Source organism: Equus quagga, chromosome 20 (assembly GCF_021613505.1).
Source record: "Equus quagga isolate Etosha38 chromosome 20, UCLA_HA_Equagga_1.0, whole genome shotgun sequence".
NCBI classification, from domain to species: Eukaryota; Metazoa; Chordata; class Mammalia; order Perissodactyla; family Equidae; genus Equus; species Equus quagga.
Window position 1 is genome coordinate 26390330 of NC_060286.1, and position 23899 is coordinate 26414228.

Sequence of the window (23899 nt, forward strand, 5' to 3'; positions counted from 1 at the left end):
GAAGGTTAAAGTAATTTAATGCTGAGGTTCATCTGTTCCTTCAAGAGGCTCTATTTTAATCTGGATAACTTAGAAATGAATTTTTGGGGTCTTTTTTTCAGAAATAAGTAGGGAGTCATGAGGGTGAAGTTAGTGCTGGCCTCTCTCTTTCCATTCTTCTCTTAGGGACAAATTATAATTGGAGAAACTAACTTCGTCACGTCATCACGTGCAAGTAAAATGCACGTGATTTTTATGCATTTAAAATCATGGTATCAGCAATTTAGAAGTTTCAATTAGGTTATTTACTTATTGCAAGCAAAAATTGAGGAAAATAGGGCTTTATTATCACCACTGGTAGCTGAACGTGATGAATATGCATATATATTCATGACAAATATCATACAACTATTTAAAGGCAAGTCCAGAACATTAATTTAGATCCCATATGATTATCCTTACAATAAATTCACTCCTTGTCGTGTTACACACTATTCCACAAATATGCATCAGAGAAAGAAATAATAAGAGCCAAATTACCATATAACAAGAAAATAAATTTTGTGCAAGTTTAAACAAATCCAAGGAAAACATTCTCGTTTTGATATTTCTACAACATTGTTAGAACTAAGTAAAAGGTGACTCTTTCTCGAAGCTGCCATCCATTTTAGAGTGTGGTGGATCTTTGATTTTGTTGTTTTTGCTGTAATTTTATTTGTTTTTCTCCTCAGCATATTCCTCCCCTTCCTTCAGTAATGGTTCATTGATTTTCGTTTTGTTAATCACTTTTCGCCCTTCTTAGATCACGCAGTTTGAAAATGTAATATAGTAAAATAGGGTAGGAAAGATGGTACCAGAGATACTTGCACAAATCATAGAAAATAGAGGCAACAAAGAGTGAGAAAGAAGCCAGAAAAATTCATCTGTTCTGGGCCATTCATTGTAGAAGCCGATATTTCTTTAACACACCAATCTTTGTTAAGTTGGTTACAGTCAAACCTGATACAATGATCAAGATCTAAAATAACGCCCGTGGTTCATGATGGGGACTTTGTATTATAACCATTATAATCTACTAGTGAGAAAGGAAATTTTATAATCAAGATAAATTCTTTTTTCTACCAGGAATCTTACTTGATATATAAGATTTTTGTGATCAAAGGGATAAGCTTCATATTTTTATAAAATCATTGGATCCTAGAGCTCTTATGAGCTCTGGATCCTTTAACTCCAAGAAAGTCCAATCTTCTAATTTTTGCAAATGGAAACAAAGTCCCTGGAGAGTCAAATGACTCTCCCAGATTCCCCAGCTAATGAGTGGTAGACTTGGGTGAGAATGTACATCTTCTGACTGAAGAATACAGCACGATGTAATACACCATTGCTTCCCCACTTGCTGTGCATTCATCTTTTGATAAGTGACACATTTCTCATTAGATTTGACCAAAATGTTATTTATAAAGATAAACAATGCTTATAAAGACAAACATAAATAGGTTCCTTGCAAGTGTATTCAATCTGAGAATTACTCCCCTTTTATTCATCTCCTCCTAAATCTGTATCCAACAGAATAAAATAATTTATTGAAAAATAAATAATTTTTAGATTTTTATTTTAATTAAGTATACTGGACATGATTATTCTTGCTGTCTTCCCAAATATGGGTATTTTTTCTTCATTTATCTTTAGAAATTTATCTAAATAAATGATATAAAATCAAGATATTTTGGAAGTATAAGAAATTAAGACCATGGAAGTTGATGCTTAAACAAGTTAAACTGACGCATAATCAACCTCTAGTCTAAGTGCCATGACTAGAACAATTTTGTTCCAACATTACTTTGATATTTCTAATCTCATTTGAAAAATTTTTTGCACTTATTATTATAGGAAACCTTCGTTAAAAATATTTTGCTAGTTTTATAAAGTCAATAATTAAAATCTTCACATTTTATATTATAAAAATAATAAAAAATGATATTTCATTTTCACAGTGAGTAAATAAGTCTGGATCCCTTCTATCCGAACACAAGATATGATGGAACTTACCATTCTAAACAGAAAAGTCACCTGTAATATAGTGAGACATGAAATTTCTATGGCAAAGGAAAAAGTTATGTACTTTTATTTTCTATTATTTTTGTGTGTGTGAGGAAGATTTGCCCTAAGCTAACATCTGTGCCTGTTTTCCTCTACCTTGTATGTGGGATGCCTCCATAGAATGGCTGATGAGTGGGGTAGGTCCACACTCGGGTTCCAAACCCACAAACCCAGTCCACTGAAGCAGAGCGGATGGAACTTTAACCGCTCAGCCATGGGGCTGGCCCCTGTATCTACTTTTAAAGACAGGAGATTTGAAAATGTGAGTGTGGCAGTTGTAGGGGACTTTAAATTTATTTAATCTATACTTCTAAATGGACAAAATGCAAGGTAATAAGGTAAAGAAAACAATTTGTCAAGATAAAATTCTAAAATTTGGAAAGGTGAAATTGTGTTTGTTATAATATAATCAGTTATCTTTGCAAAATAACTTGTCCCATGTTCGGGCAACACAAATGACGACAAGTCTATTCTCCCAGATTTCCCACTGTGCAAATGATTTTAGGGAAAAATGACCACCAGAATATAAATCTGATTCAAAAGACCAAGAGAATGAGGACAAAAATATGATGCTCGTATCAGTCATGTTTTAATGACTTAAGCAAAACTATGAAGACCATTCTGGAGTAATATGTTTGCTATAAGAATAAGATCTTAAAAAATTATGGGAGTAGTTGGGGAAGTCAGTGTCCCCAAAGGGAAGTTAAATAATCTAAGAAAAATCAGTAATGATACCTGAATAAGTGAAAGGAAACTTGCCAGGACACCAGTAATCTAGAAATTTCCAGCTGCTGTAGTTGCACCACAAATTGTGGGTGATACAGAGGTCTATGAAAGGATGTTAGTTCTTCATGCTTATGGTCTCTGAGTTTTGAGCAAAACTTGTGTGTTGGGTCTGGTTTTGCTATTGATCAGTTGAGAATGAATGCTGAAAATAAAGCTGGATAAGTGAGGACAAACTGGAACCTGGCCGAGTCTCTCTGTCTCTCTCCACCTCTAAACAACGATTACCTTGCAGCGTGTCATGGCAACAGCTTTTCTATGCCTGCAAGTCTCGTACAGCTTCATTTTGGAGAACTCTAACCTGGAACCACACAGGAAAGGGCCTTCTGGGATATTTAGTTCCTAGCATAACCAAGTTGACAAAAGTACAATTCAGCACATTGCCTCACATTGAAACAAATGTTTTGACCATTTTGGCAAATCGTGTTTTTTTCCTATTTTGAAGCCAATTTTTTTTTTTTAAGATTTCATGTTTTCCTTTTTCTCCCCAAAGTCCCCCAGTACATAGTTGTATATTCTTAGTTGTGGGTCCTTCTAGTTGTGGCATGTGGGATGCCGCCTCAGCGTGGCCTGATGAGTGGTGCCATGCCCACACCCTGGATCCAAACCAGCGAAACCCTGGGCCTCCGAGAGGAGCAAGTGAACTTAACCACTCGGCCACGGGGCCAGGCCCTTGAAGCCAATTTTTTAAAAGAAAGTATGTTCTACATATATAGAGACAATGAGTAAAACTAAATGTAATCTATGATACTCCAGGCATTCTCCTATACATCCACTTAACTATGACTAAGTGTTTTCCTAAATGACATACTAGAACATTGTCTTGAGAATATTAACAATGATGTTAAGGGTAGAAGATGATGGGGATTCCACACAATTGTTTTTGCAAATGCAGTGTTAAATAAATATCTAATTTAAAAATGCTGAGAGAATTTAATATTTCAATATTTATTTTGATTTGATAAGAAAGGAAAATAGGAAATAGTACAGAGAATTTTGTTAAATTATTTGTCCATATACCTCTTACTACACCCCAGCCGTAGTAACAGCTCCATGAACAAAGAAGGAAATGTTTCCATGGGCTAAAAAGTCTGAAACAACTTTTCACCGACATTTCTCATTTCTTTATGTTTAAAGGATACACTGCTTTTCAACATGAAGGATGAAGGAGGTTGATGACTTTCCACGATGTGCAATCATCTTCTGACGATTTTGGATTGCCCAGGAAGTAAAGAATGAGTAGCTTAATGCAAACCAACCAACCATTAAATGTTATTTTTAGTTAATCAGCAACTTTTAAAAGTTTCAGAATATCTGCAGAGTAGAATTCTTTCTTTGTCCTTGATTCATGATATTCCCATGACTTTGCTCAGGGCAAGAGTTGGCAGAAAACCACACTGCAGTCAATCATCAAGCTATCATTAAATGTCCATATTAATGACCTGCTTCGAATCACATTGTGGATCATTTTAATTAAAGAGAAAGACATGGTTTGAGAAAAAAATTACTCATAAAATTGGTTTTGAGTGAAAAAATACTCTTTTGTTTATAAAGTTAAATTTTAATTTTTCTCACGTTTTATTTTAACCATAGACAACTCATATTTCACAGTCTAGAAAAACGTTTAGCATTGACAAGTTTTCCTAGTATATTATTAAATAGCAAGTCAATGTGAAGAATGCAATGTCTTGGAAACTCTTTATATAATAACCCAAATCAAGTGTGAATGAGAGCTCAAAAGTGGCAACATGGAGAGAGGCATAAAAAAGGTCAAGATTTTGAAGCAACTTAAGTAGTCTCCATGCATAGATCAAAATTACTGTTTATGAAATTGATGCTATAAAAACATTGCAAGAGTACTTAGATTAGAAAAATGAAAACAAATATGTGGATAAAACTTACATAGGTAAAACTTTGCAATGTTTTTATATTTGCAATAGGATTGATTATTCACTCTATTAATCTTCACTGGCTCTATTTAAATTCTATCAAGCCTTCTCTAATATGCATAGTTGTATCTATCCCTTCTATTGATTAAATTGTGCTATTAAAAATAAAATTAGGGGCTGGCCCAGTGGCATAGTGGTTGGGTTCATGCATTCCCCTTTGGAGGCTCAGGGTTCACGGGTTCAGATACTGGGAGTGGACCTACGCACTGCTCTTCAAGCCGTGCTGTGGCGGCAACCCACATACAGAATAGAGGAGGATTGGCATAGATGTTAGCTCAGTGAAAATCTTCCTCAAGCAAAAAGAGGAAGATGGAAAACAGATGTTAGCTCAGGGTCAATCTTCCTCACAAAAAATAAAAGTAAAATTAGCTTGTTGACTATTACAATAAAAAAATACATTATATATATGACATAATATATTTATACTTAAAATAGTCACATACATTATACAATACAATATTATATCAACATTTGTATATGCTATAGATAGTGTACTTTAATAAATTTGTATATAATAAATGCATTTGAGATGAGACAATGTGATATTTCCTACACTTGTAGAGCCATGATATACATTTATTCTCTCATCTTTCTGAATGTAGTCTATAATTTTTTATTATGCTAGATCTTGTAACAGAGAAAATTAAGTTTTTGAAAGTAAGACCAAAACACTGGTAGAGAAAGTTCACCAGATTACCTGGAAGAATTTTTGCCTGAAGAATTAATATCATTATGTTTGAAAATAAATTTAAATTTGCCTAATTTAATGAGAGAAAACTCATTGGAAAGAAATGCTAATCAGAATTTCTTAAACAAAACTAACAAAATTCGATAATATAAAACCATAGTTTATCAAGATACATTTGCAGAAAATTTGTGAGATTGAGTGGGCTCTCACATTAAAATTAGATGCTTACGTTTTAAATATTTTGAAGGAAATGAAAAGCAGATCCTTTGGGAAATAAAACAAGAGATTCCTTGATGAGTAAAATAAGCCCACTGTTTTATTGGTTTAATTTTGGACAGACTATTCCAACTATTCATTACAGTATAAACTCCAAGAAGAAAGAATTTTACTAGTTAGGGGTATAGATAATAAGACCAAAAAATAGAGTGGATCAATTCAATTAGATCACTTTCCTCTCATGTGAGAGCCCAGAGACAGGTAGGCAGGATGGAAGTGGATTAGCTGATGCAATTACATGAGGACCTAGATTCCTTCTGTCTTGAACTTGGATTCTCTGAGGTGTTGTAGTGAACAATGGATCAATGCCATCTTGCCAACACAACATCTGTTTTACAGTTAGAGAGAAGGGAAACAGAGTTATTTCCTTCAAATCATTTAGAGTAAAAAAACAATTTCTTTTAGAAACATTTGACCTGGAAGTGGCACCCCTTGCTTCTGCTCAGCTGTCACTACTTGGAGCTTACTCTTACTCCCATGCTGCCAAACAGTTTCAGTGGAAGCCAAGGATTGTATTCTCTAAATCAGGTGACCATCTGCCCAGCGAAACCAAAATGGCAGGGATGTTGAGAGACCACAAGAGACTCTCTGGCTGAAGGAACATGGAGATAATAAATATCTGGGAGGTTTAGCAGTCTCTGCCCCAGGACCTTGGGCATTCTGTTTCACTAACACAGCCTCACCTGAACAAGGTTCTGGTCTATTGTAGTTGCTCAATGAATATTTTTGTACTGGGAAAATTAAACCATAATAAAGAAAGTACTTTTTTCACCCAAAGTGAATTGTATTTAATATATTTATACAAAATTCATTATTTCTGATGTTAATCAATAAAGTGAATTATGTAGCTGTCTAAGATGTGCAGACTAATATTTTTCATAATATTTGGGAAGTTTTTAGCCATTAGTTTTTCACTTGATTCTTCACCTTTCTGTCTCCTCTTTCCTGAAAATCCATCATCTGTATATTGATATGCTTGATGGTATCCCAAGTATCTCTGGGGCTCTGTACATTTTTCTTTATTTTTTGTCTTTGTATTTCTCAGACTAGAAAAATCCCAACTGACATATGTTCAGGTTCCCTGATTCTGTCTTTAGCCAGCTAAAATTTGCTTTGAACTCCTCTTGTCAATTATTCACTTAATTTATTATGAAAATCTCCAGAAGTTCTAGTTGTTTCTTTATTATAATTTCTATCTGCTTGTGGTTAATCTCTATTTTGTAAGATATCATTCTCATATCTGCTTTTGGTTCTTTAGAGATGGTTTTTTTTAGTTCCTTTAATATATTTACAATAGCTGATTTAAAGTCGATCTTAATTCAATATTTAGGTTTCCCCAGGGACATTTCTATTAACAGCATCTTTTCCTGTGTTTGGGTCATATTTTTCTGCTTCTTTTGTGTGTCTCATAATTTCTTTGTGGAAAACTGGATATTTTAAATAATATACTGTGGCATCTCTAAAAATCAGATTTACCCACCTCCTTATGGATTGTTTTTGTTGGTGTGTATTGTTTTTTGTGTCTTTGTTTGGACTATTCTTATTATTTGTATTTGTACTTCTGTATTATTTGTCATGTGTAGCCACTGAAATCTTTGCCCAGTTAGTTTAGTGGTTAACTTTTGACTGGACAGAGATTTCCTTAAATGCTTTGAAGTTTGCTGAAGGCAGATCAGGCAGTTTGAAGCTCCACCTTAGCCTTCACTTTCTGTTCATGCAGACCCTCAAGGCCAGTCGAGGTGAGAGATTAGGGCCTTTTTAGGTATTTCCTGGGCATATACACAGTCCTGCATAAAATTTGGGAAGAATACGTGTGCGCGATCTTCTCAATTTCCAGAAACATATTGGAGTTTTTCCAAGTCCACTATGGACACTTTTTTCTCCAATTTGTCCTTTTAAGATTTTTGGCAAGTCTCTTCTTATCCCCAGTTGGTGTTGCTGCTTCAGGCTTCTATGATGCTAAACAATTGACAGTGATTATTTTTGACAAGTGCCCTCAATATTCTCTTTTTGCTGAGAGCATGCATTGAGTCATGTCAGTACAGACAAGCTCCAAGAATAGAGCTTTTCAGGGACCTTCTAGAAATGTCAAATAATGACTCTTCCCTGGGCATAAGCCTTTTGAGGAGCTCCATCCTGATCTGTCCCCTGCAGTGGTTGCTAAGGTGCTAGGCTGCTGATTTTTATAGCTACTGTAATTCTTGGTTTTCAAGGATACAAAAAATACGTCAAGAGGGGAATGGAAAGATTTATGACAAATTAAAATGCCACAAAACTTGCTCTTTTCTATGACTAAGATTTAGCCATTTTTCTTGAATAAGCTCTTCTAGGATCATTACAAGCTTTTGGTTGATTTCCAGAGTTTTAAAAAGGTTGATTTAAACAATTTTGGTCAGTGTTCTCAATACTTTTGTGGAGGAGTAAATTTTTGGAGGTCTTTACACTATTATTTGAAATTTGGTTCTTGTAATTTGACACCTTTGTTGTTTAAATCACGTATAAATAACCAGCTACCTCAGGAATCTTTACTTTCTCTTTAAATATATTAATTTGTTTTAGAAAATAGTTATGATAGACTGTTTTAATCTTGACCACAGTTTTTCATCCTCCCCTGCATGTTGAATATACAACACAACTCTGTTGAACTCAAGCATGGTCATATGACTTATTCAGATTAATGAGATGTGAGCAGAAGGGTGTGTATTACTATTTGGCAGAAATGTTAAGGGCCAGTGTATAATTTTCCTTACCCTCTTTTCTCTCCCATGATCCTACACATAATCTATATAGAAGTTACATCAACATCATGGGTCTCTGGCTAAAGATATTGAGGAACAATCATAGCCTCCCATCGATGGACCCAGGGTATTAACCAGAGATATTTTGAGATTTGTTCCTGCAGCATAACATAGTTTATTTAAATTGGATGTGGTAGCCTAACACGATACATACCCGTGTTAAACAAATTCCTGGCATTGGTTTTATAACAAGTCTCCATATCTTTCTTTGTGCTTCACAGACTTTTTGTTGTCCATTTTGAAAAAGGAAAAAGCAGCTACATTGCTTCTATAGAGTCAGAGAGCTGCTCTTGATAGTTATCCAAGATACTAAAATATCCTGTACATCTCAAAAAATGATAAATGAAAATCCTAGAAGCTATTCGTATTTATTTCTAAGGACAATGAGTTGTTGATTACATATTTGAAACAGTAGGAGTAAAGCAGCTATGCACAGAACACTTGATGGGAGATTGAAATTCTTAACTTTGCGTTTCATTTTCTTCATTCAAAAAAACATACAATAATGCCTTCCTTATGTCCCATTTAGGGTTGTCATAACAAAGCATATGTGAAAGCAGTTAATAGGAAAGTTTAGCACTATCTAAGTGTAAAGCAATGATGTGATGACTCAGATCTGTGTAAAGCTTCAAATGCTGATGTTCAATTTCCACTCTATTCTCAGAGGGGACTTTAGACTAGACATGATCACAGAATAACAAGATATTCTGTTAAGAACCAAAGTGAGAGTTCATCGTTCTCAGTTCCTTTATTATACAGACAAAGAGTCTGATGTTCTGCAAAGTTAAATGACCTTCCCAAAGCAACCCAACTGGCAAATACTTTGTCCAGGATAGTACCAAAGCCTTCTACTTCTCTGGCAACTTCTGGTCAACGTTTAAGATAAATTTGATAATATATATATACTGTGTATATATATTATTTTATATATAATTATAAAAACATTGAGTAGAGCATCCAAAGTCAGATAATGTCAGGATAAGCTTGGAAGAAAGACCAGAAAGACTCTCAAACTAAAGAAGAAATGACCATCCATGGAATGAAGTATCTTAACTCTTCAAAATCAGCCATTATATTAGCAAAACAGATTTACTTTTTCATGAGAATTCATGTTTAGAAGTTGTTTCAAAGGTGGTGTGTTTTCCTGTAAGTTAATTGGAAAATTGACTGTGTTTTCCTTATGTAATCCTTTCCTTTGCTTTGCATCTAACAGCTGCTTGTTGAAGGTAGGAATATATGTGTCACTGCTGTCAGTTCAGGGTAACTTCATTTTACTGTGTTTAATTAAAAGCTTAAGAAAATAACTCCTTGCAGTTACGTAATCACCATTCAAGACCAGCTGCCACAGATATTTCTTTAGACAGGACACATCTAATTTAACTAGTCACTCTGGATCTCACACTCACTGTGGTTACCTGAGTGTCATGGGGAGCTTCCTACACATGTGGATAAACAGTCTGCAGGATGGTGTGGAAAGAAAAAAATACCTTGAGATTGCTGACATATCATCAGCCCACAGCTTCTTACCCGTCTCCTAATCTCCAATTTTCTGCTACTGCTAAAAAAAGCAAACGGGTCTGTCCTGCTCTGTTTTGGAACTTGTCCTGAGGATCAGAGAGTTCTGTCAATTTTTCCCTACTTAATGTTGTTTTAATTTAGTATCCCTTGGAAAAAATGTTAGTGTTGTTAGAGAGGGGAGGGCCCATATGAGTATTTGCCTCTGGCTCTGCTTTCCTTAGGAGATTTCCTGTGGCTAAGAACCCCGGGTAAGTTTTATGATGCAGGCTCTGCTCGCAAACCTGTCATTGCACCTGGGAGAATCTTGAAGAGGCGCACACTCACACCAAAGGAAATGCCCGGGGATTCGGGTTACTTGTCTCTCCCCTAAGCACAAACCAGTGCATCAGAGAGTCCTTTGAAAAACGCACATGGATTTCAGGTCTCTGGTTATGTCCCTCTTTCACCAGAACATTAGGCTGGAGACTACCTTTGACGTTTCCTGGGGTTGCATCTCAATGGCTGGCAGATTCTTTGATTCATTATGCAGCATCCTTTGGAGAGTTTGGAGAGCTAGATCAGAAATACCCACGTGGCAACACATTTTAGCTGTCTTATTAGGGACAACTTTGTGGGCAGCTTTGCCACAGTTTGTTGCAGAAGCTTGAGCAAGAAACCTATTTGCACACACAGTGTGCTACAAAGGCTAATGCAATCTTTCCATACTTGAAGTGCTGCCTCATAAACAGTCTCAAAACACCTAATTCTGCCTGGAGACCCTCAACGATGACCCATAACAAATATCTGTTTGGACCTCGGAACACAAATTTATAAATCAGTTGGAGATAACATGTTAAAGATTTGAAAGCAGCCACTGCACTTTATTTTGAGTAGGAAGGTTCTTTCTCTTCGCTGAAGCCTGTTTAAATAGATTTTCTGATAAACTCTTACAAGCAAGTTGCTTCTGTTTCAGTTGCAGGGATTTAATTGTTTGTTTTGTTTATAATTACTGTTACATACAATGCACTAAAGCTTCTGAAAAGATAGATGCCATGTGTATTTTTAAAACCTTCTTAAATAAATTATGTTGCTTATCTAAATAGATCTTTTTAAAATGCACAGCGCTGCTTCAACGACCAAGCAGTAGGAGCACTGGTAATTGAATGGTAAATGGTCTCCTGTAATTCCATTCATGTCGTATGTGGCTACGGTATTAAGGAGGCAGTAACCTGCTTTTGGCATTATAAAGTGCATGAAGAGGTTATTCTCCAGTGTTTTAAGTTAAATGAATGCTTTGATTTGTAAATGAACAAGTAAATACCAAGAAATTAACAGCTACAACAGTTGGAGCTCTAAAACAGGATTCAGACAGATCTGTGGAATGCTGGAACTGTAGTACTTGCAAGGAATACAGACACCAATTTTCAAAATGTTTTCCATATATTTTCAGGGGGAAAAAAAACGCTGACATTTCACGTAATGCAATGAGCATTGACAGATCCAGTGTCTAGTAACTCTTTCCTTGGTATTATCCAACGTAACACCCTATTATTCCTCTAAATAATTCTTTGTTCAACATTCAATTAACTAATACTTGTTGAGTTCTGCTATCTTCTAGACACTGTTACAGCACTGGGGTTATATCAGTGTAAAAAAACAAAGATTCTTAGAACTATAGAACTTCAGTTTTAGTTTGACAATAAACAAGAACCATAAATAAGAAATAAATTTATAGTACAGAAGTATAGTACATGATAATTGGTGCGGTCAAAAGAAACTCAGCAATGTGAGGAACAAGGGAGTGGGTGGAGGGATGAGAGAAAATTTTTTCATTATTAAGTAAAGAGATCAGACTTCTTTGAAAAACTTAAAGAAGGCAATGGGGTTGAACAATGTTTTAATCTGGGGAAGAGCTTCCCCAGTAAAGGAGAATAAGTACAACAGTCCTAAGGCTCCTTGGAACATGTCTGAGGTGTTGCAACAGTAGCAAGGAGGTGTTGTTGAATAGCTGGCTGAGGGGGGCGAGTATGGGTAGCAGTGGGTTGTAGAAAATTAGATCAGAGAGGCAATAACAGGGGTAGGATAGAGAGATCATGTAGAACCTTGTAGGTTATTGTAAAATCTCTGGCTTTCACTCTGAATGAAATTGAGAGCTATTGCAGAGTTTTGAGCAGAGAATCTGACTCGCTTGTTTAAAAGATAATTTTGGCTGCTGTTGGTGGAAAACAGAGACCAATAGGGAGGCTGTTTCAGTAGTTCGTATGAGATATGATGGTTACTTAGACCAAAGGGAAGCAATGGAGGTGGCAATAAGTGGTCAGCCTGTGCGTAAATCTTGGAGGGCAATCCAACAGAATTTCTGAAAAATTGGATTAGGGTGTGAGAGAAAGAGAACAATTAAGAGTGACTGAAAGGTATCTGCAAGGATGGAGTTGCCACTGACTAAGATGTATAAGACTGGGATCAAGCAAGTTTGTTAGGGTGGGGCGCTCAGGAGTTTGCCGTTGGAAACATTGAGTTGCAATATTTATTAGACCTTTGTTTGGAGATAACCAGTGGCAATTAAAAAGCTCTGCAGTTTAGGAGCAAGCTGTGGGCTGGAAATAAACATTTAGAAATTTCAATGGAATTTAAAGTCATGATACTAGATGAGATCATAACGATGTGACTGTAGATAAAATAGAGACAGGAAAAGAACGCAAAGGAAGGTGATGGGAGAGGAGAAGAAGAGAGAGGAAGGAAGGGGAAGGTGGGGGTGTGCACAAAGGATGGGAGAGGAGGAAAGAGAGAATTAAGGATTGAGTCCTTGTGTAGTCAATATTGAGTTGTCAAGGAGAACATTAGAAACTTGCAGAAGAGATTAAAAGTGCCCAAGGGGACAAGAAAAAACCCAAGTTCTTCTGGGAACTGAGTAAAGAGACTGATTAAAAAAATTTTCAAATGCAAAGACAGTTCAAACAAGGTATTAATTAATCATTGATAATTGGATTTGGCTACATGGAGTTTATTGGTGATTTAACAGGAGAAGTTGGAGTGGTGTGATAATGGCAAAAGTTTGGAGTGAGTGTAAGTGGGAATTGCTAGATGTTTCTTATCTGCACCCACACTTAGCTAAGGAGAAGAATGTGAAAACTCAACAATATAGGAGAAGGAGGAGGAAAGTGTTGGGGAAAATGTTCTTGAGTAGAGAAGAGGAGACTGGGTCTTTACTCTAGAGATAAAGATGCTGGCTTTCATTAAGATCACACATAGTTGGGTGGGCCCGGTGGCACAGCAGTTAAGTTTGCACATTCTGCGTGGGCGGGCCGGGGTTCCCTGGTTCAGATCCTGGGTTCAGACATGGCACCGCTTGGCAAGCCATGCTGTGGTGGGTGTCCCACATATAAAGTAGAGGAAGGTGGGAATGGATGTTAGCTCATGGCCAATCTTCCTCAGCAAAAAAAGAAGGATTGGCAGCAGATGTTACCTCAGGGCTAATCTTCCTCAAAAAAAAAGATCACACATAGTTCATTGATGTCTGCAAGTCATACTGTAAGGATACAGAGGTTGTTACATAGGAAAGTATGATGTTGAGACTATTGATTTTCTCTTTTGACTGTTTCAGTGCAGTCAGAAGCAGAACCATTAACTGAAAGCAAGAATAGGGAGGGAGTTTGGGGTTTAGGAGTGAGAAGACTGTAGGAAATAGTTTTCTTAGAACCTCTTCCTAAAGGTGTAGTCTAAGAAAAAGCAGTATCAACATCATTGGGTGTTTCTTAGAAATGTACAATTTTAGGTCTCTCCTCAATCTTGATGAATCAAAATCTGGACTTTACTAAGGTCCACAGGTGATTTATATGCATATTAAAGTTTGAGGAAAAACATTTCTACAAGAGTTAAGAGAGCAAAATGCCAATGGGAATATATTATGTGACTGGTAGCTTAAGGAAACACTGGAGGCAAAAGTCTGTGGTCATGAATATAGAGACCAATCATTGTGCTTCTGTGTTTTTCTCAAAGAAGGTACAGGGGTGGAAGCAAGGACTGGGAAAACAGTTAGACTTAAGAAACTATGAAAACTGGAAAATGGAAAACATGACAAAATACAAATGGACTGGAAAATGACAGTGACAAAACATGAGGGAACAAAGAAGACCAGAGTATGAGCAAGAAAGAGATCTTAATGACTGGCTGTGACATATTCACAAGAAAGAAAATCTTCCTTTTGCTATTCAACCTTCATAACACTTTTAATCTCTTCTACATCTTGTTTTAAAATTTCCTGTTCACTCTTTTGTCCGTCCTTGCAGGGTCTACCTATTTCATTGCTGAAAGTGCATCTTACTAATTACTGTATCCACAACATAGAAAACATAATGTCTTAGGTATAACCTGTTACACCATAAATACTTGATAAACTAATGTCAAAAGAACTAAAAGTTTCATATTGTCTTCACCTTGCTAAGCATTAGGAGGCAATGTAATTTAATGAAATGAACTGGAATTACCATCTCATGCCACGTGGATTTGCTGTCTAACTTCCTCCCATTGTGCATCTGTGTCTAGAGGCTAAATAATAAGTCACATACCCAACAAATGCAAATTAAATCAATGTTAAGGAATCTATTGTCAATTCAAAAGGATACAGTAAAACTATATTGCACTGTTAGTATTTATACTTTTTATATGGCCAGGAGGACAATAAGGGAATATTAATGACCCTCATTCATATGTCACTGAGGGCTCAGAACTAAGGAAGTTCTATTAAAAGATATGTTCAGCATCAATTAAATAGGGGAACAATTGCTCTTCCATAGCTATGTAAAAAAAAAAAAAAACACTTTCAAAACAATGCTAAATTAAATAGCATAATCATTTTTGTTTATAAGCCATATTTTTAGTGAAAACCAGAGGAGTAAGAGTGTGAGGACTTTGATGTTTCTGCCTTTGAAAATGGAAGAAAGGGGCTAAGTTAAGGAACCTGGGCATCCTCTTGAAGTTGGAAAAGGTAAGGGAATGAATTTTCCCCCAGAGCCTCCGGAAAGATATGTAGTCCTGCTGACACCTTGATTTTAGCTCACTAGGACCCATTTCAGACTTCTAAAACTACAAAACTAGAAGATAATCTTTTGTGTTGTTTTAAGCCACTGTGTCTGTAGTAATTTGTTACAGCAGCCAGCTATAGAAAACCAATAAACAAGCCTCTGTCTTCATCCCTGAAATCAACGTGAGTCTTATCCATTCCTAAATTCTTCAACTTTCTCCTCCAATCCATAATTCCTCCTAACACATTTTAATAAATTCTATACTTGCTAAATTTATGCAGAATCTATTTTGAGGATTTTTAAACAAAACATGCGACTTAAAATGTGTATTCATGTATTTTGGTCATCTTCTGTCCTTATTAGATCGTAGATACCTCATAGAAGACATCTTGACTTATTCCATATTTAAATAGAATCTAATACAATCTTATGAATTCTTTGTTAATGAATAATAAAATTCTTTGTTATGCTGGTTGTGATTAACTGGATGCAGTGAAAAAAATTTACACAAAATAATTCACAGAAGAATATGTACTATGGATATTTTATTAGAAATAAAAATGGAATAATGTAAAATTAGTTGCAAAACATTTCAATTTCCTCTCAGGCCTTGTTTAGATGTATTCAAGTATTAAATAATTATAATGTAGCAGTTGTACAATTTTTACTTTTATCTTTTACTTAAGCATTTTGTATGTGAGCAGACTATCCTTACTGCTTTTATTTTTAGTGGCAGTAATATTCCATTGTTATGCTACAGTTTATGTTTTATTAGAGTTTACACTATTTTAACTTTTTAGAAAAGAGTAAATGTCCTTTCTTCCCTTAGAATAAATCCCCATGAGTTGTAGTCTTTTGTCCAAAATAATTAATCTAATTATATTTATTTATACAAATGGTGTTCCCCAAAGTTTGTAGTAATAAGCACTGGCATCACCTGTATATGAATGTAAAAACATTATGTCATAATCCTGAAGAATTTTATATCATCACCTTTTATGTTTCTGTTTGTGTTCTTTACATAAGTAAATTCATTGGAGAAACTGTACAATTCATTCCTTTCTACTCACTTTTGACAAGATTGATGCTATTAAGAAGTCAGCTCTCAGTCAAATTTGTGTACGTCTGTGTGTGTTTCTGTGTGTCTTCTAGATGCCTTGCCAATAATTTCTTTGCCATTAGGATTCTGTGGTTTAATTATGTTGTGCATAGGTGTGGATTTATTTTATTTATATTTCCTAGGATTGCAATTTAGAATATCATTTTTATTGATTTGCTTAGTCGGTTAGTTCTGAGAATAAGTGTTTCTCAACAATTCAGGAAATTTCTTGGTTAATAGTTACTTAAATATTGTTTCTTCATTGTTATCATTTTTTGAAACACTGATTTAACTTATGTACATTTATCCAACTCTCTTGAATTTTAGTGTCTCTCCAGCTTCTATTATATTTTCCATCTTGTTTTTTCTTCTGTCTTGAAATCTGTTACATTTTTAAAAATCTAAACCATATTTCATTAATCCTTTTAATGTAATTAACGCTTTTTGTTTCTAATCTGCTGCTTTTGATAATTTCAATAATTACACGTACATATATATATGTGCATGCATGTGTGTACATACATTTATATTTCTACTTTATTCAAGAGTTTATAATAAAATTTATTTCCTATTTTTCATTTTAAAATCTACATATTTTTTCTTATTTAGATATTTGCATCTTGGTTCTGTGAACATATTCATTTTATTACTTCATATCCACTTCTGATTAAAATATCATAACTATTTTAAAATCAAATTCTGATATCAGTTTTGCTTTATTAATTGTTAATCAGAGCGCCTTATTTCCTTAACTGATTTAGATTTTTGACTATGAAGTTATATTTTTTAGGGAAGCTATGGAAATATGGTGAGCATATGTTAAAGTTGAGTTACTCTGGACAAGAGTTTTTGCTATCATTTGACTACAAATTTGACTGCAAATTTGGGATCATTTTAAATTAATTTATTTGGTTAAGATTTTTCAAAAGACACAATTTTTTCAAATATAGGTTACAAACCTGCATGAGAGCCATATCATGAAAAAACAGAGAAAGGAGACTAAAGGATTGTGCTTTACCTTTAGGCAATTTCTAATACACTATTATCTATATGTATTTTCACATTCCGTAATAAAATTTGAAAGGCAGAAGGCCCTGTATTGAGAAATTTCATTTTTTTCTAGAAAAATGAGTTCACTATAATACGACATAATGTATTCCACTAACAATTTACTGTAGGTTGCTGTTCAGATCCTACATGGACCACGTGAATAACAAAAGGATGACTGGAGAGAAATAGTTAACCAAGAACTGATGCAACAAAATAGAGGAAGGCACAACTCAGTTATTGCATGTTTTCCTTGACTTTTTGACATTATAGGCACTTGTTAGATTTCCAAATTTTATGGAGAAGCTAGAATTCTAGACTTTGAAATATTGGGAGCACATTTAAAATAAATAATAGCATTTCATAAGCAAAACTGATGGTGTGAGGACCACTGAGAATTTGGCCAGCCATAAAAACTATGAGAAAAGATGTCAAAAATTGTCAGAATTAACTTTTTTCAGAGCTGTGCAAATTAACCCAAGGCTTGCAACAACATTTATTTTAAAAAATTGCTGAATGGATATTAACAGTGAGCTGTATGGTACTTTAACTTGCTCTAGTTCTGTTGCCTGCTCTCCAGTCCAGGAATAGACCTGTAAAATAACATGTCAAAATTCTTCATACCATATGGAACAGGATGGAGTTCCAGCTCTTCTAAAAGCTCATTCTTCAAAAAGAAAAATTAACATCATTTGACCTGTTTGGTGATTCCCTGGAAATACTTCATTTGAAAGGCTTGATTTTGTTAGACATGACTCAAACTCATGCAGTACTAAGAGCTTCTTCTGGGGTTGATTATTGAACATATTTATAGACAAGTGTTTTAATGTTGCAGTTGCTGGAGATGAAGAATAAAAGATGGGTCAAATAATAGACTACTGAAAGAGCTTAAAATGAAAATCTGAGGAATAAGATGTTGCCATAAAAACAAAATAACATAGACTGGATGTCTTAAACAACAGAATTCTATTTCTCACAATTCTAGAGGCTTGAAGTCTGAGATCTGGGTGACAGCATGATTGGTTTCTGGTGGGAATTCTCTTCCTGGCTTGCAGAAAGTCATCTCTGTGTCCTCACATATGATACAGAAAGGATTTCTCTCTCTATCTTTTCCTCTTCTTATTAAACCACAGTCCTATCAAATTAGGGCCACACTGTATGACCTCATTTAACCTTAATTACCTCTCATAGACTCTATCTCCAGACGCAAACACTTATGGGGTTAGGGCTTCAGCATATGAATTTTGGGGGAACACAATTCAGTTTATGGCTCATGTCACAGAGCCTTTGAAAAGCTCTGACATATTCCTGGGAGTCTAGAATGCCATGCACACTTGTGGAGCTGTGTAGGTGCTTAGGAAACACCCGAGAAGGCTCTAAACTCTCACTTCCAGTTAATCTTGAAACTCTGCACAATCAATAATTAAAGGCTAAGATAGACTGGTAAATAGCCTGACGGCATTGAAAGCATTCCATGGCGTGCTCACAGACATCTCAACAAAGATGGAGAGATTATTGATTTCAGGCATTTAAGGAAATCTCTATCTAATCATTAGGTGACCACTAAGCTAACCAAGCAGAAATTTCAGTAGCCACACATGACAAGGAATAAATACTTTACAGAATTCGTCTTGAAAAGTTACAAAAAAGTAACAACTAGAATAAGCAGTGATAAAAAACAAATCCTGGGGAAAGGGAAAAATAAATGGAAACTCTCCCTTAGAAAGCCATGTTGGAATTTCTAGACTAAGAACTTTAATCAGCTACTTAAAGTATGTCCAAACAGCCAAAGGAAACCATTTAGTCTGAAGAACTAAGTGAAAGTACAAAAAAATACAATAACTAAAATGAAAAATTCACTACAGTGATCATCAGTAGATTTGAGTGAGCAGAAGAAAGAAGTGGTAAACTAGAAGACAGGTCAATAGACAGTAGAGAATATCAATAAAGTTAAAAGTTGGTTCTTTTAAAGATCGATAAAATTGGCCAACTTTATCTAGACCAACCAAGAAAAAGTAAGGAAGATTCAAATTACTAAAATTGGAAATGCAAGAGGGGGCATTACTAACAATCATACAAAAATTTAAAAATAGAAGACTTTAGGTGAATACTATCAACAATTATATGTGAACAAATTGGATAATCTCATTAAAATGGATAAATTTCTAGAAGGACACAAACTACCAAAACTGATTCAAGAAGAAATAGAAAATCTGAACTGATTCATAACAAGTAAAGAGATTGCATTAGTGATTTCCAAGCAGCAAAAAAATTTCCCACCAAGAAAAAGCTCAGGTAGAGATGGCTTCACTTGTAAATTCTATTAAACATTTAAAGAAGAATTTGCACCAATTCTTCACAAACTTTTTCAAAAAATAGAAGAGAAGAAAACAATTCCTAATTTATCCTATAAGGCCAATATTACCATACCAAAACCTGACAAAGACATTACAAGAAAAGAAGCTACAGAACAATATCACTCATGAATATAGATGAAGAACTTTTTGACAAAATGCGAGTAAATTGAATTCAGCTGCATGTTAAAAGGATTATTTACCATGCCTAAATGGGATTTATTCCTGAAATATAAGCTTGGAAAAACATATAAAAATTAATCAATGTAATAAACCATGTTAATAAAATAAAGAACAAAAACAACTAAAGACACTGATGACCACAATAGATGCACAAAATTCATATGACAGAATCAACTCCTTTCACGACAAAAACTAGGAACAGAGATGAAATTCTGCTACATGATAAAGGGCATAAATGAAAAACTCATGACTAACATCATAGTTAATTTTGAAAGACTGAAAACTGTCTTCTTAAGATTGAGAACAACACAAGGATATCTACTTTTGTCATTTACATTTAACATTGTACTGGTGGTTCTAGCCAAGGCTAGTAGGGAAGAAAATGAAATAAAAAGCATCCAGACGAGAAAGGAAGAAGTAAGTTATATCTATTCACAGATGACATAATCTATAGAGAAAGCGTTAAGGAACACACACACACACACACACACACACACACACACAACTAGAGCTGATAAATAGGTTCACCTGGATTCCAGGATACAAGATAAATATTCAAAAGTCTATGGTATCTCTATACACTCACAATGAACAACTGAAAATGGAATTAGGAAAACAGCTTCATTTAAAATCTTATCAAACATAATAAAATACTTAGGAATGAATTTATCTAAAGTGCAAGATGTGTACAATGAAATATACAGAAAATTGTTGAAATAAATTAAAGAAGACCTAAATAAATGGAAAGAAATCTGTGATTGTGGATTCGAAAACTTAAAATAGTTAAGATGGAAATACTCTTCAAATTTATATATAGATTTAACATAATCTCTATCAGAACTACAATGACATTTTTGAAAAAATAGACAAGCTGATCCTAAAATTCACATGTATTAATAGATTTCCCAGAATAGCCAAAACAATCTTGTAAAAGAAGGACAAATATATAGGACTCAAAATTGTCTATTTCAGGATTTACCACAAAGCCACAGTAATTAAGATGTGATATTGGCATAAGTGTGGACATAGAGAACAATAGAATTGAATTGGGAATGGAAATAAATGCATGCATCTCTGGACATTTGATTTTAGAAGAGTGCCAAGACTATTCAATGGGGAAAGGATTGTCCTTTCAACAAATAGTGCTGGGATCACTAGAAATCTACATGCAAAAAATTGAATTCAGATCCCTATTTCACCCAATACCTACAAATTAACTCAAAATGGATGAAGACTAAATGAAAGAGTTAAAACTATAAAACTCATGGAAGAAAATATAAGCGTAAATCTTCATGACTTTGAAATGATTTTTTAGATATGTCACCAAAGGTACAAGCAAAAATGGAAAAATAGATAAATGGAACTTCATCAAAATCCAAAACTTATGCATCAAAGGACACTATTAGGAAAGTGAAAGACAAACTACAGAATAGGAAAAAAATCAAAAAATCATATATCTGAAAAACAACTAGTATTTAGGATACATAAAGAATTCTTAGAATTCTACCATAAAAAGACAAAATAATCCAATTTAAAAATGGACAAAGTATTTGAATAGACATTTCTCCAAAAAAATACATGGATGGTCAATAGACACATGAGAAGAGGCTCAAAATCATTAACCATTAGGGAAATGCCAATCAAAATCACAAGATACCACTTCCCATCCACTAAGATAAGTATCATCAATAAAACAGAAGATAACAAGTGTTGGTGAGGATGTGGAGAAATTGGAACCATTGTATTGCTGGTAGGAATGTGAAACGGTACAGCCTCTTTTGAAAATAGTTTGGTAGATCTTCAAACAGTTAAACATAGAGTTACCATACGACCCAGAAATTCTGCTCCTAATTGTATACTCAAGATAACTGAAAAATATATGTTCAGACAAAAATTTGTACAGGAATTTTCATAGCAGCATTATTCATAATAGCCAAAGAGTGAAAACAATCCAATATCCACCAACTGACGAATGGATAAGTCAATGTGGTATATCTATACAATGAAATATTATTTAGCCACAAAAGGAATGAAGTACTGAAACATGCTAATTTAATGAATGATCTAGTTATAGTAGAGTGAGGTTTAGGCAGTAAGGTTTTATATAGAAGGGTATACTGGAGATGGAGAGAATTTCTTCAGTGTTCGTTATTTAAATTTATTCTTTAAAAAGCCTGTGATGTTGATATTCTTCTTGCTTTAACTTTAAAAGTAAGGAATCAGCCCCTTTTTCTGAGATCCTACATCTGGTGTCTGTTGCCCTGACATATATACGTGATGATATTTAACAAATATTTACATATTTTTCTTATTCCTTAATTGCTGTTTCCTCTATTGTTTGTCAGGGATTTTTGCTGAGGAATATTTGCCATGAGCTAACATCTGTGCCAGTCTTCCTCTATTTTGTATGTGGGTCACCACCACAGCATGGCTGCCAATGAGTGGGGTAGGTCTGCAGCCAGGAACTGAACCCAGGCTGTCAAAGCGTGGCACACTGAACTTAACCACTAGGCCATGGGGGTGGCCCATAATTACTACTTATTTTTTAAAAAGAGGCTAGTATGTGATTCTTTTCTTGAGTATTTGTTTACATCGATAGACCATTTTGATCTTTCACCTAGCTTTTACAGCACTGTGTTCAGTTTTGTAATAATGTTTAATATATTATATTGCTATTACAAAAGTACACATTTTTATCCAGTGAATTACTTAAGTGCAAGGGAAATTCTTTCTTTCCTTTCTTCCTCTTTCCTCATTTTCTTCACACTTATGGTACATTTATTATATCTCATCAATATATAATAACAGTGCTTGGCTCAATGTAGATGACTCTAAAATATGCTTAATAAATTTTTTAAAATGGTATTTGATGAGAGTTTATTGCTTGCCCAAAATCACAAGGCTTCTACATGTAATTGAGATTGATTTGAATCTTCTATATTTGAGTACTATATTAAAATACAGTACTTATTACACTTCAGTGATTTTTCTAAAATTTATTTAGATATATGATAAGATTAAATACTACTCAAAATAATAGTAGATGACTATTTTAATAAAACAGCAGAATATATATCTACATGTATTTCTGTAAATATATATGTACACACAGGCAAGCAGACACACGCATATGGACCTGGACTGTGCCTTGCATGTCTGTATATTTACATATAGGCTTTTTGTTTTGTGTGATTCAAGTAAGATTACATACTTTAGAGTTAGAAGTAGGAGAAAATAGTGAATTTTCTTTTCTACATCATCCAATTAACATGCAATGTAGTCCTGAGAGACAAGAATTAGAGCTTTTGCTATCTTTTGCTTCTTGTGTGTATGTGTGTGTGTGTGAGTGTGTGTGTCTGTATGAGAAAGATTGACCCTCAGCTAACATCTGTTGCCAATTTTCCTCTTTTTGCTTGAGGAAGATTGTCACTGAGCTAACACCTGTGCCAATCTTCCTCTATTTTAAGTGGCATGCCTCCACAGCATGGCTTGACAAGCAATACTATGTCCACACCTGGGATCTGAACCTGCTGACCCCAGGCCGCTGAAGTGGATCATGTGAAATTAACCACTATGCCACCAGGCCAGCCCACCATATTTTGGTCCTTTTGATAATTCATCTTACCTCTCTAGTCCAGGGTACATTATCCTTGGACAGCAGTAAGTGTTGATAAATTTATGGGTCCCTCCATTATCAGCCTTCATCAGGATAAGTGATGATATTCTTTATTGATGCTTCCAAGAACATTCAGGTTTTTAAACTATATTTTTACAATGCCTACTATTAATATCCACAAATATTTACTGAATATCTACTGTTTAATTGAAGTGACAGAACTACTTTCCTGAAAAGAGCCTATCTGTGGTCCCCCATAACTAAATTTCAGGAGGATAAGAGAACTTTCTGGAGGCTTTAAAGGAGAATCCATTCCTTGCCTTTTACAGTTTGTATAAGCCTTCTGCATTCCTTGGCTGAGGGTCCGGGTCCCTTCCTCCATCTTCAAAGCCAGCCAGGTAGCATATTTAAGTCTCTCTCTCTGATTCTGACCGTCCTGCCTCTCTCTTGTAAGGACCTTTGTGATTGGGTCTATGGAACAATCCAGGATAATCTCATCATATCAA